A 16,446-nucleotide genomic window follows, 5' to 3' on the forward strand; every position below is an offset into this window, starting at 1 on the left:
AGACATGCTTCAGAAGTTTTATGAAATCCCTGGGTTGACAATTAAATGATAGGTAATTAATTTTCCTCAACATTTTGGCACTGTTTCCAGGGAGGTGTGCATAGGAACTAGCTTTCAGTCTAGAGTTCATTTTTCAGTTTTTTTTCTAGATGCATGATTAAAGCATGTATCTACATAAATCATTTAGCTACATATCATTTTTATAAAAAAAAAAACAAAAAAAACTTCAGTCACCTACCATCCCCACTATATCACGTGGTGCAATAAGAGCCACAAATCCACATCATGAATTCTTATTTTCGCAAGTAGAAGAGATGACAAAGGAGAATGAAGAAATGTATGGAGATCCTTTTGGATTTCCCATTCCAGAAATTGATGTCAATGTTCAAATGAAGAACATCCCTCCATCGGTACGTCCTAACTTCAAAGGTATGAAGTCATAAGACCCAGAAAGTTTTCTTTTTGAATTTGAAATCATTTGTAGATCTTATGGCTACTCATTACACATTCAAAAATTGAATTTGTTTCCAACAACATTGAAGGACAAAGCTCTTAGATGGTTCACGACTTTAGGAACAAATTCTATAAGGACATGGGATAATATGAAAAAGAGTATTTTTGGAAAAATACAAAAATCATTACAAACACCATGACCTTAGAAATGAAGTCCTTAAGATGAATCAAAAAGATGATGAAAATCTAGAAGACCTAGTGGAGAGATTTATTTATAATATCAAAAGATCTAAAATGTATGATTTCGGATCAGTCATATTAAAAACTCTCCTATTAAATGATATAAAGGATGAATGGATTGATCTTCATAACCTAGTGGGGAAAGAAGACGTTTATCATTTGTCATTTCAAGAGATTTGTGAACTACGCAAGAACATATCAAGAGGAAAAGAAAAGTATGGAAGATCTCCTCAAGATCTAGTTACGGCAAGGGAAGGTAAGTTGACAACGGGATTGGTAAGTCAAACTAAACTTAACAATTTGCTAAACAATCTTGGTAATTTCAATGAAAAAATTGAGATGCTAAGATTGCAAAACAACAAAACGTTGAAAATGTTTCTAATTTGAATGAATGTCCACTTGATAACATTAAAATTTGTAAAATTGTGTAAGATCACATACTACTAAAGATTGCCCATCATTACTAGGGTTAAAGGCAATTTACCAAAGAATAATGGAGTGAATCAAGCTCCAAGAGGACCATGGCAGCCTCATCAACCCAATACGATGCAATATCCTTGTGCACAATTTCAGGGTTATGCACAACATAATTGGCAAACACCTTTGTCTTGGCAACCTTGGCCATGTCAATCCCAATGTTGGAGACAGGGTTGGGAAGAGCCTTATAGAGGAAATCCACCATATACTCAATATTTTCCTCATTATCCTCAATGCCAAGCTCAATGGCAAGCTCAATGCTATTCACACTATTGACCTCCACCACGACATCCATTTCACCCTCAGTTAATCTCAATTCAACCTTTCCCATTACCACACACACAAACACCCCAAAGATCCATTCCCACTCCACTGCCTACACAACCATTTCGAATCCACAACAATAAAACACCTTAATCCACTTATAATGTTGAGGTATTGCAAAATGATTCACCAGCTATCATTGAAGAACAATAACTAGAAGAATAAGATTCAAATAAGATCCAAGAATCGTGGATGCCCGTTGATAAAGAGCAGTTGTTGGAACCTAAGATTGAAAAGTTTCATGCATGCCTATCACTAGATTCTATGAATGGAGATCACACATGTGAGGACTTGCACGGCATGATAGAAGGAAGCCAAGGAAAACAATATTATATTGAATCTTTGTTCAAGATAGTCATTGGATCCCAATATTCCATTCTTTAGTATTTTCTAACATCATCTCAATCAAGACAGTTGGTCTCTCATACATGGGTATGTATCAAAGGACATATTTCAAATCTGCATATGAGCATATCTATCATTTTGTTACACACATGACTCCATTGGAAACATTCATATACTTTAAAAAAAATAAAAATCAAGTAGATAAATTAGGAAAAATAAAATCAAACTTGATTGCATTTTTTTTCTTAATTGCATTTTTTTTAGAATTTGAAATCTTTTAGATGTTTATTTGTTTTCTTGCATTTTTTTCATTAACATCATAAATATTTTCAATAAAAAATTGATGTTTTGATTTTAAATGATTAAAAATAAGAAGAATCATGTTAGATTTTTAATTAAAAAAAATAACATAAAAAACAAATTCTTCATGTTTTTGAATAAGGGAAATGTAAAATTTTAAATAAAAATTATCAATTCTCTTTTTAGAGAATTAAGAAATTGACAAATTGATAACTGGCTCTCATGTGACCTGCAAAGAAAAAAATTTCCGTTAGCTTGGTGTTAGTGCCTAAATCTACCTCAGGCTGAGAAAGGTAGGATCCAGGGCCAACATCAAACCACACTTAACCTGGTAGCTAGCCCTACCAGGTCGGGAGAGGGCTCTCTCCGGGTTAATGTCAGCAAATTATGATCAATGAGGGCTTGATATGACGGATAGAAATACTGATCTTAGGCTAGGTATATGTGTGAAAGAGTTTGATTGACTGAAATGATGTTTTTGCTGGCTCAAATGGGAAAGCAAATTTTGGGTGCGGGGAATGAGGCTTAGTCTTGCAGAGATCTCAATGGGGCAAGGTAGGCAATTGTTTTTGGCACTTCAAATTGAATGCAATGGAGGGATTAGACAGGTGAGGAGTTGAAGAGGGCAAGAGAAGCCATGGATCCTCTCCAAACAGCTGAAAACACCAAGAAACTAAAGCAAACCTCAAGTAGAGCACTGCAATTTCAATGGATTCTACTTACACTCTTGTTTGATTTAGTTAGGAAAAAACAAGATAGATAATTTCATACATAACACATAAGTAAATTCACAATTACAGAGAAAAGAACTGTACCAAAACAAATGCCACAGGGATCCCAAAGAGTCCTGCAAACCCTGGTCTCAATTCCTTAGCCAAAATGCTGATATGAGTGTACAATGAAGCTCAAGGCTTTCTCAAAATTCCAACCATGCTAATGACTGAAAAAACATAAGATATAGGCAAACAAGAACTCATCCTAGCCTTTAAGGGTCGAGCTCACATGTTTAGGAGTTGTTCCAACTAATTCTAAATTGAGAACTAGAAATCAGGCATTGGAACAACATGCCTCTAGAAACAAGGGAACTGATTCATTCAGTTTCAAACAACATTTTAATAGATGAATCTACCCCACAAGTGAAAAGTTGACATATTTACATCATGATCCATCAATGTACATTAAATTACATCACAAATTTGACATTAAAAAGGTGAAAAAGTAAAACTAGCAAAAGCTAGGCGAAAGACAAAGCATTCCTGGTCAAACTGGGCCAAATTTTCCCTATGCACTGCGCCTGATTCTCTATGCATGATGCCTGTTTGGACCCACTTTTGGAGGCCTTCCCAGTGTCCAAATTAGCTTCAAGTGTCCTTGTTGGAAAGTTATGCATGTCTGCTTTCCGACCCAAGTGGAACCTTTCAATTTAGCCTCCATTTGCCCCTCCAAACGTCATTTCTCCCAAAACTGCTTCGTGTGTGTCAAAATAGGGGTAGTGAGGTCATTTTTTGAGTGTTTTTGACCTTTTTGAGGGCTCAAAACCTGTCAAAATTTCTTTTCCATTGGTAGGAAAGCATATTTCTTCATGTTGAATCCAACAATGCTAAGTTTTTGTCATTTGGAGGCTCCTAGCAAAAGCGAGCGCCACATGGCGCAGCGCATAGGGAAAAAAACTTTGTTTTTTTGTGCCAAAAATTTCAAAAATGAAAAAAGTGCACCAAATTTTTTGAAATTTGGGCTCAGTCTTCTTCATCAAGAATTTTTTTGGGCCAGGGAAGCCTCAACCAATACTTGAAGTCCTTCATGCTCTTTTTGCCTCCTTGATGCTCTCTTCAACTTTGCCTTTAAGCTCCTGATTCTAGCTTGGCACACCATGTTCCTCGACAAGTAATGATATGATAGGTTTCTCAACATATTCTTATCATTGATGGCCTTTTCTAACTTTCTCTCCAAGTGGATATTGACTCTTTCAAGCCATGACTCCCGATCGGCATTAACCTCCTGCTCAAGTGAAGTGAACTCCACCCTCGTCCTTTGGGCAGCTTAGCGATTCTCCCGAATGTTTTGCAACTCCATAATCACTTGCTAGTCTTCAAGCTGCTTATTACTTTGTTCCAGATATTGTATTTTCCATTAGGATCTATCCAAGTAGATGGAAAAGGCATCAATGTCTGCCTGCTGCTCTTGAATGATTTCTTTGAGATTTGTGCTTTGCGGGCCCATATCAGTGTCGTCACCCTCAATGAGAATGAAATCAGTCTCACACTCACCTGATGGTCCTTCCTCCTGTAGTGGCCTCTTTCCTTTGTCCTGAACTGATGATGGGAGTGAGGCACCTTCCACCCCGAGTGGAGATAACACTCGCTTTGCTGCTGCAAACAATTGTCTAGTGCCCTTCTGATAAGTGATAAACACCGGCATACTAGCGGTCTGTGTCTCATGACCCTCATGTTGATAAGAAGGTCCACTTGTCTCATGCAAAGCCTTTGAAGGTCCCTGAGGAGCTGTGAAAAACTCACGAGAGATGAAATCCTCCTAAGTAATGCCTTGTAAGCCAAGCTGATGAATGACCACAATTTTAATGAGAGCAAAATGGTAAATACTGTTGAACTGCTACTGAGGAGTCTTGTGCTGCACTAGAGTGGTCATCTTCTCAATATTTCGACACATGAAGTAAGGGATTTTCATCATCCTTACCCTAGTAAAATGCATCAACAACCTAATATGATAAGCATATAAACATGAAAACCGGCCCTCACAGCTGAAATACTTCATGATCAATTTCAACAAAGGAGCATAAGAATCTTTGAGGTACCGGAAAGGAAACACTCTCCTGAGTTGTCTGAAATAGCCAGGTTTGATGTATGGTTCATAATGTTGTCGGTCAATTTGCTGCCTCTTGTTCCATTGCCTTCCAATGTTTGGAATACCGGTTGCTAGTGAAATAGATTCTGGTGTTAGTGTGAAAGTGACACCAGCTAGAGTAGCTTGACCATCATGTAAATGCAACAAAAACAAATGAGCCAACTCATGATGAAACTGAATGCTAGCAACCTTCTCACAAAATTCATAGCAGGACTGGTGCTGAAAACAAGTGATGGCAAGAGGGCAGGCCTGTAACTCAGCAAGAGTGGTTGGTTCTTCTCGAATATGCTTGCCACCTCTATGAGGCCTCCTGGGTGCATGTACCTCTATAGGTGAGTCATTGTGGGTCTCCTCTTCATAATCATATGAAGGATCAGATGCCATCTCTGCTAGTGATTGAACTGTCTTGATGATATGTTTTGACTTTTGCCACCAAGGGAAGAGTGATACAAGGGACTGTAGAGGGAGGGAAAAATAAAGGATTTTAGGGACTGCTGAGATAGAGTCTAGTTAGGGAAATAGGGAATTAGGGAATGATTTAGGAGTTTTTGTATTGGACTAGGGTTTGGGAGTTTGTGTTTGAGATTTTAGGAAATGGGAATTGGGGTATGGGATTAGTGAATTTAGGGAATAGGGAAATCAAGGGAAAAATGGAGTAAGGGAATGTGAGGTGGGGGGAATAACTTGGCAGCCAAACAATTAATACAAAACCCTACCACTATTTTCTTTGGTAGGGTTTGATTTTCTTATTCCACACCATAAGACAACCATCATCAAACAAGCACCAACATTGGACGAAAAGTAATGATAGAAGCTCAAACTACTTCTACCAATGACAATCCACACGTTTTGGGTGATTTGGAATGAATGTTGAAGTTTTCGGGCTTGCTAGCTGTGTGCGTTGCGCTCCAAACCCAATGCGCCGCGCCCTCTGTGTGTGTCGCGCCTGTGCAAACTTGAACTGGAGGTTGCGGTTCTATGCGCTGCGCCCGATATGTGCGCCGTGCCACCTGCCCAGTGCGCCGCGCCTCTGTTTTTTGGCAATTTTCTCCAACTTTGCCTTGCTCACCCCCAAAACGACTTTGCTTTGCTTCCAAGAGTGCAAATGAGCTTTTCAAATTTGGAGACATGACTTATATATGGAGCTTTCAAATTTTTGGTTGATAAAACCCACTTTTACAATGTTTTGAATTTGACTTTATTTTTAAACTCTATTTTTGAACTTTTTCACTTCTTTGAGCTTGTGATGAACTAAATGACCTGTGCTTTGTTTGTTTTGCAGGGGGTTGGAGCTACTGAGGCTAGGAAAAGTGACCAGGGTTGCAGGTGAAGCAATTTACAGATGAAGGGATAAAATTACATAAATTTGTACGATAAAAGAAAAAAATGCTATGTTTTTCCTCAAAACATAGTTTTGAGGAAAGACACATCTCTGAATACTTGATTATAAAATTTATTGAGACTGGAACGTCCTCATGTGCCTACTGGATGTTATTGGACATTTTAAAACCCTTTTTGATGAAACCCTAATGAAACCCTAGACCTAATACCTAGTGACCAAATTTTGCTTGAAGACTCACTGAAATGATGAAATTTGACCTTGACACCTTAAAATCACTTTGTAAGAGCATGTTTGATCACTGGAGGAAGGCTGCAAAGACTGACACTAACACTTGGAGTCCAAAATTCAAAAATTCATCATAATAAAAAATAAAAAAAATAAAACATTCTTGCTTTCAATTTGATCTAATTTGCTGCATATCTCGTTACCAAAATCCATTTTAGAGGGAAAAAGATTTCATTGTTTTAGCATGAGGCTATGGGAGATCCACACAAAAACAAAATAAATTTTCTACTGTCCAGGGGGCCAACATGATTGGTGAAAACGTGAGTGTATATTTTTACAGTTAAACTCATGTTTCATTAAGTAATTTTCTAAAAAAAATGTGTTAAAAACAAAAACAAAAAAAACCAAAAAATGGAAGCCCTTCAGATATCACTCGATTGCAAAAATGTGTGTTTGGTTTCTGAGCATTATGATCCATTGATTTCCCGTGATCTCACTCGAGTCAGGCTCCTAGGACACAATGATATCACAATCTCTAAGCCTACCAGAATCTTATGTCCAGAAAAATACATGCATGGATCTTCCACCGTTGTGTATGGTCACATAACATCGGAAAATTGTTTTTCCTGTTACAAATGTTACCTCGAATGAAGAACTAGGGCTGTGAGTGGTAAACCACATACATACTGCACCATATGAATGCATGTTTTCTTGTATTTGATAAAACCCACCAACATTAGAAGCAGTTACCTGAAGCAAAGGAAGCACGTAGTAGTTTTGACATGTCATTTTAAAACCCCATTTCTGATGAAATGAAAATGAATTTCTAAAAAATCAAACGTGGGTTTTTCTCAGAACAGAGTCATTTACAATACATAGGAGAAAGTTCCTCAAATTCGTAACATATTGGGAGATATTCGAGGTTTTATGGAGCCTTACTTGGCAAATTGCATGAGGAAAAAATGGTTTTTAATTAATGCACAAAGGCAATTGCAGCCCAGATCTGATCTCCCTGATCTACAAGAGGTAGATCCACCATGAAGATGCTGAGCAATACCATATCAATTATCAACTAGGTTAGATGGATAGAAGCATTTGAGTTGTCGCTCCTATGCAATTTTGAAAGATGCTGAGAAAGAAGTATCCTCAGTTTTGCCCAACAAAATAATGTTACAAACAAAAGACTGCACATTATGGCGAGTTCAAATATACCAGGCCTAGAGAAATGCAACATAGTCAGAAGAAGAGGCATCAACGAAGGTAGAGGAAGAAAGAAATATTTATACGGATTGAAGGACTCTCGCAGCTTTTGAACTACGCGTTCTTTCCAACCCCCTCTGTAACATTCAATTAAAAAATCTAGTATTTGGCTTGTGTTGGAGGACATATTCTGTGGTTGTGATTATATATAAAAATATGCTATGGAGTCTTCAAGATTAGCAGTTCGAGGTTCTACTCATCTAGTGTCTTGTTTCTTCATTCAAGTTGTGATACTTATGGTAATATTGTTGAATCACTGCACCTATGGTGCTGCAACAAATTATTTTGATGGTGCTCCTAGTCCTAGTAGGAGCCTGGATATAGGAGGTGTTTCTTCTATTTCTCTGCCATTCATCTCCACAGTGGGAGGGTCATTTTTGGCTTGCGTCTTTACGTTAATTTTCTGCAATTGAGAGCAGAAAAATGGAATGGAGATACAACATCGACGAGACAATAAAAAAAAGGAACATAGTAGCATATGAATATATGTATATGCTAAATGTTTACGCTGTCACATCTAGATCCTGTAGACTCTCATTAATTAAATATAGAATATGATACCTCCAGGTTCCCCTATTTCTATAATAAAATATAATTTTCGAGTGTATAAAAAAAATAAAAAATTTATTTTTTGCTAATTTTTCTGGAAGAGATATTGATCAATTTGAAGATTGGACTGGCTATTTTCTCATAAAAAAAATGCATTTTTATGTGTATTTAACTACTTGTTCAGGATTTTAGCTACAGAAATTGCACAATTCTACAGCTAAACCATAATTTTGTGGCTGAAAAACAATTATGCAGCTATGTATTTAAGTCAATGATCTACTTGTCAACAATGCATTATAATTAGAAAATCATGATCAAAACTTATTGATTTTGTCTAATGATTATGTTTTCAAGCATGATGCAGGAAAGAAGAAGAACTATGGAGGCGCTTTATCGACAAGATCAATTGAGGAGTTTTTTATTAAAGATTATTTTGCAGGAATCATCAAGTATTCACAAATAATATTTCTTTATCTTTATAAAATGATATGATTCAAACATAAATTGAGGATTTTTTTTTTTAATTGGATTTATTATCGCAATTGTGAAACTGAACTAACCATTTGAAACGAAGATACGTCATGAACCTGTTAATTATGTAAATTTTTCGCATGTACCTAGAGAAATTGATTACTTCTCTTTGAACACACTTACGTTTTATTGCAATATTAGTGCCATGTTTATTTTCAGGTTCCAAGGAAATCTAATAATTGAAGGAAACCAATTATGCATGATCAGTTTTGTACAACCAATTTCAAGAAACATGAACCAATTGAATCCATTTCTGTCGTCGATAAATGCCATCATTTTCCCTCTCCAAACTCACATGTTATCCAAGCATTTTCATAAGTATCGTCATCACCATTTTCCTTGCAAAGAGTCGAATGTTTCCTTCACTTTTTCCATTTACATTTTCCATTCACAGTTTCCATCATTTCCATTCATAGAGACATTCAACTCGCTTACATGCTGATTTTTCCTTTTGCTTTTTGTTTGCTTTGGTTACCCTCTTGTCATTTTCCTTTACATTAAATAAACCTTGATCCACTGCAAAAATTTTCATTCATAGTCCTTCCAAAATCATCATTTCATACTCGCGTTAGATGATGGAGGATTCATTAAGGCCTCCCTTCTAACAAGTCTTGGCCTGTCGACATCAGCGCATTACCTAGGTTCATGGCTAGAGTCCTTATTAGTACCTTGAGGCTTGTATGCATCAATAACAAGTTCTCTCGCTGACAATCATGGGAATACATCAATGTCCCCTAATCGTTAGATATTGATAGTGGCTCGGCATCAACTCATCTATTCTCACTTTTCAAGATGTACTTAGGTCCCTTGGCACTCGTTTAAATTAACGACGATTTTGCCTTGCATTGGTTAACCACATTCATTAATGGCCGGTAATCCAATGACTTCTCTTCATGCTCGACAACAACACATTTATTCGCATGACTAGAATAGTACCATCAGGTTTTGTAGCAGGTGAAGACTATATCATTTTAGCATTTTGCAGCAGATACAACAAATTTATCAGCGACAATAAAGAATCCACTTTTACCACCTCATCCACCATTTATGCAACCAAGAAGCAGATGAAATTCTACATTCTATTCCATGATCCAACAACAGCTACAAATTCTCTACATATGCACAATTTTTCCACTTCTTAGGTAAGTAAAGGTATGTTCTTTTCTAGCTTTTAATCATAAAATTCCTTGAATACTAAAATTATAATTTTTGGAAAATACTTCACCATATTTCCTTTCTCATTTAAAAAACTCTGTAAAAACCTTTAGTTGGGAGGAAGTGACATCCATTTATTATCACATCCATATCACTCCATTCCATTTCACTTCATTTCATCCTAACATACTTGTCCTAATCAATTGTGATTGCATTCTGGTTCAAAAGTTATGTGATTTGCAAATAAATGCCTAAATGATGAGCATATTATATGGCTGATTCAAAGATGCATTCTTAAATATGTTCAATGAATCTTGCTGCAACAAAAAGAAACAAGGTATTGAAAAACAAGAACCAATACCAATTAAGATTTGGTTGTCACACAAGAAACCAACCAAACATGTTGCAATTCAATGTATGACAAGGAATACTTTGCAAAAAGGAAATGAAATTGACAAATGAAAAGTTTAAGGACAATTGATATAAGCCAAGCTCATTCAAAAGAAAATAATGATTAAGCAATGCAGTAGATTGCATGAGGAAATACAATAACGTCAGTTGGGGGGAATGTAGAGTCTCCAAAATGTATTCAAAGTATCACACTTTAACTTTTATTGCCACCATTTTGCTCACATGTCGCAATTCCATGACCATATATCCTTTCATTAGCCTCCATTTTCATAATTCTATGGGTTTCATTTGTGTTTTCCAAAAGTTAATGATTTCTAGTATTATAAGTGAATTAAATGGTTAAAACTTAGAAAAATGACATATACTTGCTAATACTTAAAAGTGGCTTGAGTTTCATGACATGTGTAGGCCATTTGGAATCTTCCAAGGAACCTTTATGTGGCCTCCAATGCTCAAATTCGAATTCCCTTCAAGATATGGAAGAGGATTTGGATAAAGGTCAAAGAGGATATGTGTCTCATCATTATCTATTTGAGTTGTAACTCTATGAGATTTTCTAGGGATCCAGGGAGAGAATAATGGACCTCCATTAATGAGGTAGCTTCTTATGTTTTTCTATAAATATGAGAGCCTCATCCTTTCAAAGGCATGTGTAAAGTTAGGGAAATGCTCATGTTTTGAATATAGAATTTGGATTTGGCACCATGCTCATGAGTGATGTTCACTTTGATTTGGTTATGCTTGTATTTGGAGCCTTTCAACTTTCCATCCCTCATGCTTTTGGATTGGCCACCTATAATGTGTGAGATTTATTGTTTTTCATAGATTAAAATTTATTGCTTTCATATATTAAGATTTATTTCTTTCATATCCTTTCCTGTGTGAGAGGTTAAGAGTGATTGGTTTTATTTGATTTCATATCTAGAGGTTAAGAATGATTGTTTTTGCTTCATTATCTCATGTGGTTTTGATTATTCATTTCATAGGATCCTGATTTGATAATGTACACATGATCCCTTAGAGTAGATTTCATTTCATGCAAATTCATTTATGAGAGAGTGGCGTGCTTTTCAATTCCTGCAAGTGTGATAGATTAAGATTTCAATTCCACACATTTTACTATAATTTCTTTTGAATTGATTCTTGAATTAGAATAGGTGAATTTGGTTTTTCGTTATTTGGTTTCGTAGTTAGATTGATTTAAATTGGAAGTTAATTTCTAGCATATATAGTGCACGGATGCTTCGCAAGTTTTATGAAACCCCCAGGTTGACAATTAAATGATAGATAATTAATTTGCCTCAACAGTATAGTTAGGCAAAGTGTGTTTCTTTAATATGTACTTTTTGTAACTTACAATCTGACGGTCATGAAATGTTCGAGATGAAGTGATTTGACGGTTAATTCTCTCCTTGGTATTACTGACACTTGATCCATGGCTTAACGCTCAATTGGTCCGTGATCTCTTTTTAAAGAGCATGGGGGGTCATTTGTAAGGTGACCGCTGATGAGAGAAGCTTATGTAAATTTTCTTCCTAATACATTAATAGATTGCTTGCAGTGACCACATTGGCTCAGGTCGTGGACTGTTTTGCTATTTGAGGGTTTTAACCACGTGAAGAATACTGGTGTATTGATTTTTGATCTATTTGTGAGCGGTGTCCTTTGGTGTTATATCTAAGGAACTTACCCTATAAATTCCTATATGGTATCAGAGTTATTCGAGGGTCGTATCCATTGTTGATCCAAATCCAAATCTAGTACAACTACATTCGACTGTCGTTTTCTAGATCTATTGTTTCTTACCACTTTCGGGCTTACAACACTGCTCTATTGGTGTTAGGAGAATTTGTTCTAGTGAGGATTTCTAGTAGACCTAGCTACGTAATTTTTAAGATCTGGAGGTATATAATATTTATTTTTCAGTTATAGTTATCTATCTCTCTGCTTATTTCGGTTTATAGTCCTCTATAAAAAAAATTATTTACGAATCTATACCTTTTATTTCTGTGTATGCTCCTTTTCCCATGACTCGTTGCAATCTGGGCAAACCAGAAATAGAAAGAAATTATTTTTCTGATGTGTATGCTCTTTTATATCATGCCTTAGTGTGATCTCGAAAAATCATAAACATTGAGAAATATATTTAGTTTTCAGTCAAATCTAACTTTAAGCTGTAAGGCTTGGATTACTTTTGCTAGTTTGTTTTGGGTTGTGCATTTTTTTTGTATGAAAAAAGGGTTTTTTCAAGTAAGCACGCACTCCAAAGTTCCAGTGAGAAAAAAAAAGAAAAACCCCTTCCTCATTTCCAAAAATTACTATCCTTTTAAACTATCTCACTTGGTCTAAAGTTACTTTATGAGAATAGAGGTCTTGGGTTCAAGTCTTTCTTTTTGTTGAGTTACTTTTTCAAAAAGTACATGTAAATTATGTTTTAAAGTTACTTTAGATAAAATTGTTCTCACCCATTATAAAAAGTGAGTCACTTATAATTCTAAAATCTCTTTATCTTTTATTTAAGTTACAATGTAGTGAATAGTTCATAAAGTGCTATTGTAAAAGTGACTTTCACTTATTTATAAAAGTGGGTCACATAAAATAATATCTTTTTAAAAGTGATCTAATTGGATTAAGCTTGGAGAGGGGAGGTTTTTTTTATAAATATAATATTATAATTCACTTCCCAATATTCACGTAGTTCATCAGTATCTTGAAAAAATTTTCTTCAAAAAGCCATAACTTCTTCATCCAAAAGCCGTTTATAGAGCCGTTTTTCTTAATAGGCCTAATTTTTCGAGATCTTTCCATTGGAACAATTAGTTTCATCATCTATAACTTCAAATTCTTTTAAAATGGAAATTCCATGCTGAGTTATTCTTGACAGCGCCAACTACTTCCAATGACTATCCTACATCATGGATTTATTTAGAAGTAAAGGCCTTTATAGAATAGTCTCAGGCCAAGAGTCTCAACCTAAATATGAAGATAAGCAAGACAAATAGAAAATAATCAATATCAAGCATGTGGGTTGATAGGGATGTCTATTTCTCCATACATTAGATTCCATATCGCAGAAATTGATATCCCCGATGAAGCAATGAAACAACTCAATAATGTTTTTGGATTTAAAAATGAAATTAGAGCCCATCAACTTGAAAATGAGTTTCTTACGTTGGACCCCAATAATTTTTCTTTTGTTGAATATTTTTTCTCCAAGTTCAAGACCCTTATACTTCTCTTGAAAGGTGTTAAGGTTAAGAAAGAAGATGGTAGCCTTGTCTATTCCATTCTTACTAAGTTATGACCAACCTACTCTATGTTTTCTTCCACCTTCCATTCTACTAGAGAAGCCTTTATTTCTCAAAGACAAGACTACAAGTCCCCCTCTTTTGATGTTTTTTATGATTATTTAATAAGAGAACAAGAAAACCCTTACATCTTGGTCTTATTAATATTGGAAATTGTTCTAAGAAAGCCTTAGCAGCCCAACAACAACCAAATTCAAAGAATCCTAAGAAGCAACATCCTAAAAAGAATGGTTCTAAACCAAACAAGGGTCCTAAGCAATTTCAGTCTCAAAATGAAAAATCAATTGAACAAAATTATAAGGAAAATAAAAAAGAAGGGAAGAAGACTGATAGACATTGCAAATTTTGTAATTGTGGTGGTCACTTAGAATCCTATGCTTTAAGAAGATGGAAGCCTTGGAAGCAACCATGAAGAAGCATAACATCCATTTGGAGCACTCTTGAACATCAAATTCATCTTCAGGAATAACACTTTTTGCATGTGGTTTTGAAGCATCTATGTTTGATTATGCACTAAATGTATGTTCTTCTTCTCATTCTCATGAGTGACTAATTGATTTTGGAGCTTATTATCACATGGCCAAAAACAAAGCCATGTTTTCTTCTTTAAATGATTGTAACACCAAAAATATTTATGTTGGTGATGTTAGATCCCTTAATGTTGTAGGGACTGGAACTATTCATCTAGACAATGGTCAATTTAATGATGTATTATGTGTTCCTACCTTATCTTGCAACCTTCTATCTATGTATAAGATAACTCATTCAAGTGAAGGTAAAACCATTGAATTTTCACCTCATGATGTTGTAATTAAGGACATAAGATATCTTAGATAGATTTTAGCTACTGCATTGTTGATGATTCTACAAGGTTGTATAAGTTTAATAACTTTGGGTCATCAACTCTTCCTTCGGTATTTGTTGCTCATAATGATGAAGTGAGCAAACATTGGCATGAGTGATTTGGTCACTTAAATTATCTCTCCCTTCAAAATCTACGTAAAGAAAATATGGTAAAAGGTCTTCCTATGGTATCTTGCAGAGATGGTGTTTTTTCCAGATGTGTACTCAGAAAACATCATTGGGATAGTGTTGAAAAACATGCCTCGTAGCATGCCTCAACCCCTTTACAACTTGTGGATAGTGATTTATGTGGTCCACTTCCAGTTGTTTCATTCTTTGGATATAAGTATTTCTTAACTTTTATTGATGATTTTTCCAGACGCACTTGGGTATAATTCTTAAGACTCAAGAGTGGAGTCCTTAACCTGTTCTTGGCCTTTAAGGCCTTTGTTCAGAAACAATCTAGACATCAAATTCTTAAGCTAATTCTGATAATGGCATAGAATATTTTAACAATGAATTCATCAACTTTTGCACTGAACATGGAATTCAAATGCAACATATTGTTCCATATAATCCATAACAAAATGGTGTAGCTAAAAGGAAGAATCGAACCTTAAAGGAAATGTCTAATTGTATGCTTGAATCTAAAGGACTTAGTCTTAATTTTTGGGTATAAGCAATTAACTATGCAAATTACATAGTAAATTGCACTCCAACTAAGGTTTTAAAAATATCACTCCAGAAGAAGAATGGAGCTCAATTAAACTAGATGTAAGTCACTTTCATGTTTTTGGAAGTGAAGCAAGGGCCCGTATTCCAGATGAGAAAGATGAAGCCTTAGAACCTAAGAGTGGAAAAAGTATTTTTGTTGGATATGTTGAAGATGTCAAAGGATATAAACATATTCAACATAAATCCAAAAATGTTATCATTAGAAGAGATGTAAAGTTTGCTGAAAATATATCGGCCTGCGAGGCTAGTTTAGTGGATGTGCCACATCTCTCTGTCCCTTCTTCTTCTGAAAATATTCCTTCTTCAAATGATGACAGAGAGGATGACAATCCTCCCCCACCTTCTCGGGATCCTCCTTCAGCCCTCAACTTCCAAAATGGGTCTGCGCTACTTGGGATGCAGCAGGTGCTCTTGGAGGTGATCCTATAGATCAACATTGTACACATTCTGATTTTGATAAAGCCTCTTCCTTACTGGCTCAAGCTTCAGCGAATTATGATCCTGAAACCTTTGCAGAAGCTTCAGGAAATCGAGATTGAGATGTCATTATGAATGAAGAATACTGTTCATTGTCGGCAGATGATACATGGGACCTTTTTCCTCTTCCAAAGGGACGAAAACTTGTTAGATGCAAATGGGTTTATAGAACCAAGTTTGGACTAGGTGGAAAAGTTGATAAACATAAATATCATCTTGTTTCTAAGGATTTTTTACAAGTTGAAGGCATTGACTATACTAGAACCTAATCCCCTATTGCCAAAATGAACTCTATCCGCCTTGTTCTTTCCCTTGCTGCCTCTTTCAAATGGGAAGTCCATCAGATAGATGTTAAATACGCCTTCTTGCATGGGGACTTGCATGAAGAAATATATATGGAACAACCTCCGCGATTCATACAAATAGACTCCATCCTTGTATGTCGGCTTAAGAAATCCCTTTATGGTCTCAAGCAAGCCCCTCGAGCTTAGTATTTCAAAATGTATAGATTTCTTTTAGATATTGGCTTTTCTAGGTGTCATTCTAACAATATTGTCTACACCAAGAAAGTGGGTAATTCTCTTATCATTCGTGTTCTTTATGTTGATG

The sequence above is a fragment of the Pinus tabuliformis genome, chromosome 6 (genome assembly GCF_031772625.1).
Source record: "Pinus tabuliformis cultivar Carrire ecotype Pingquan chromosome 6, CPIR1, whole genome shotgun sequence".
NCBI lineage: Eukaryota > Viridiplantae > Streptophyta > Pinopsida > Pinales > Pinaceae > Pinus > Pinus tabuliformis.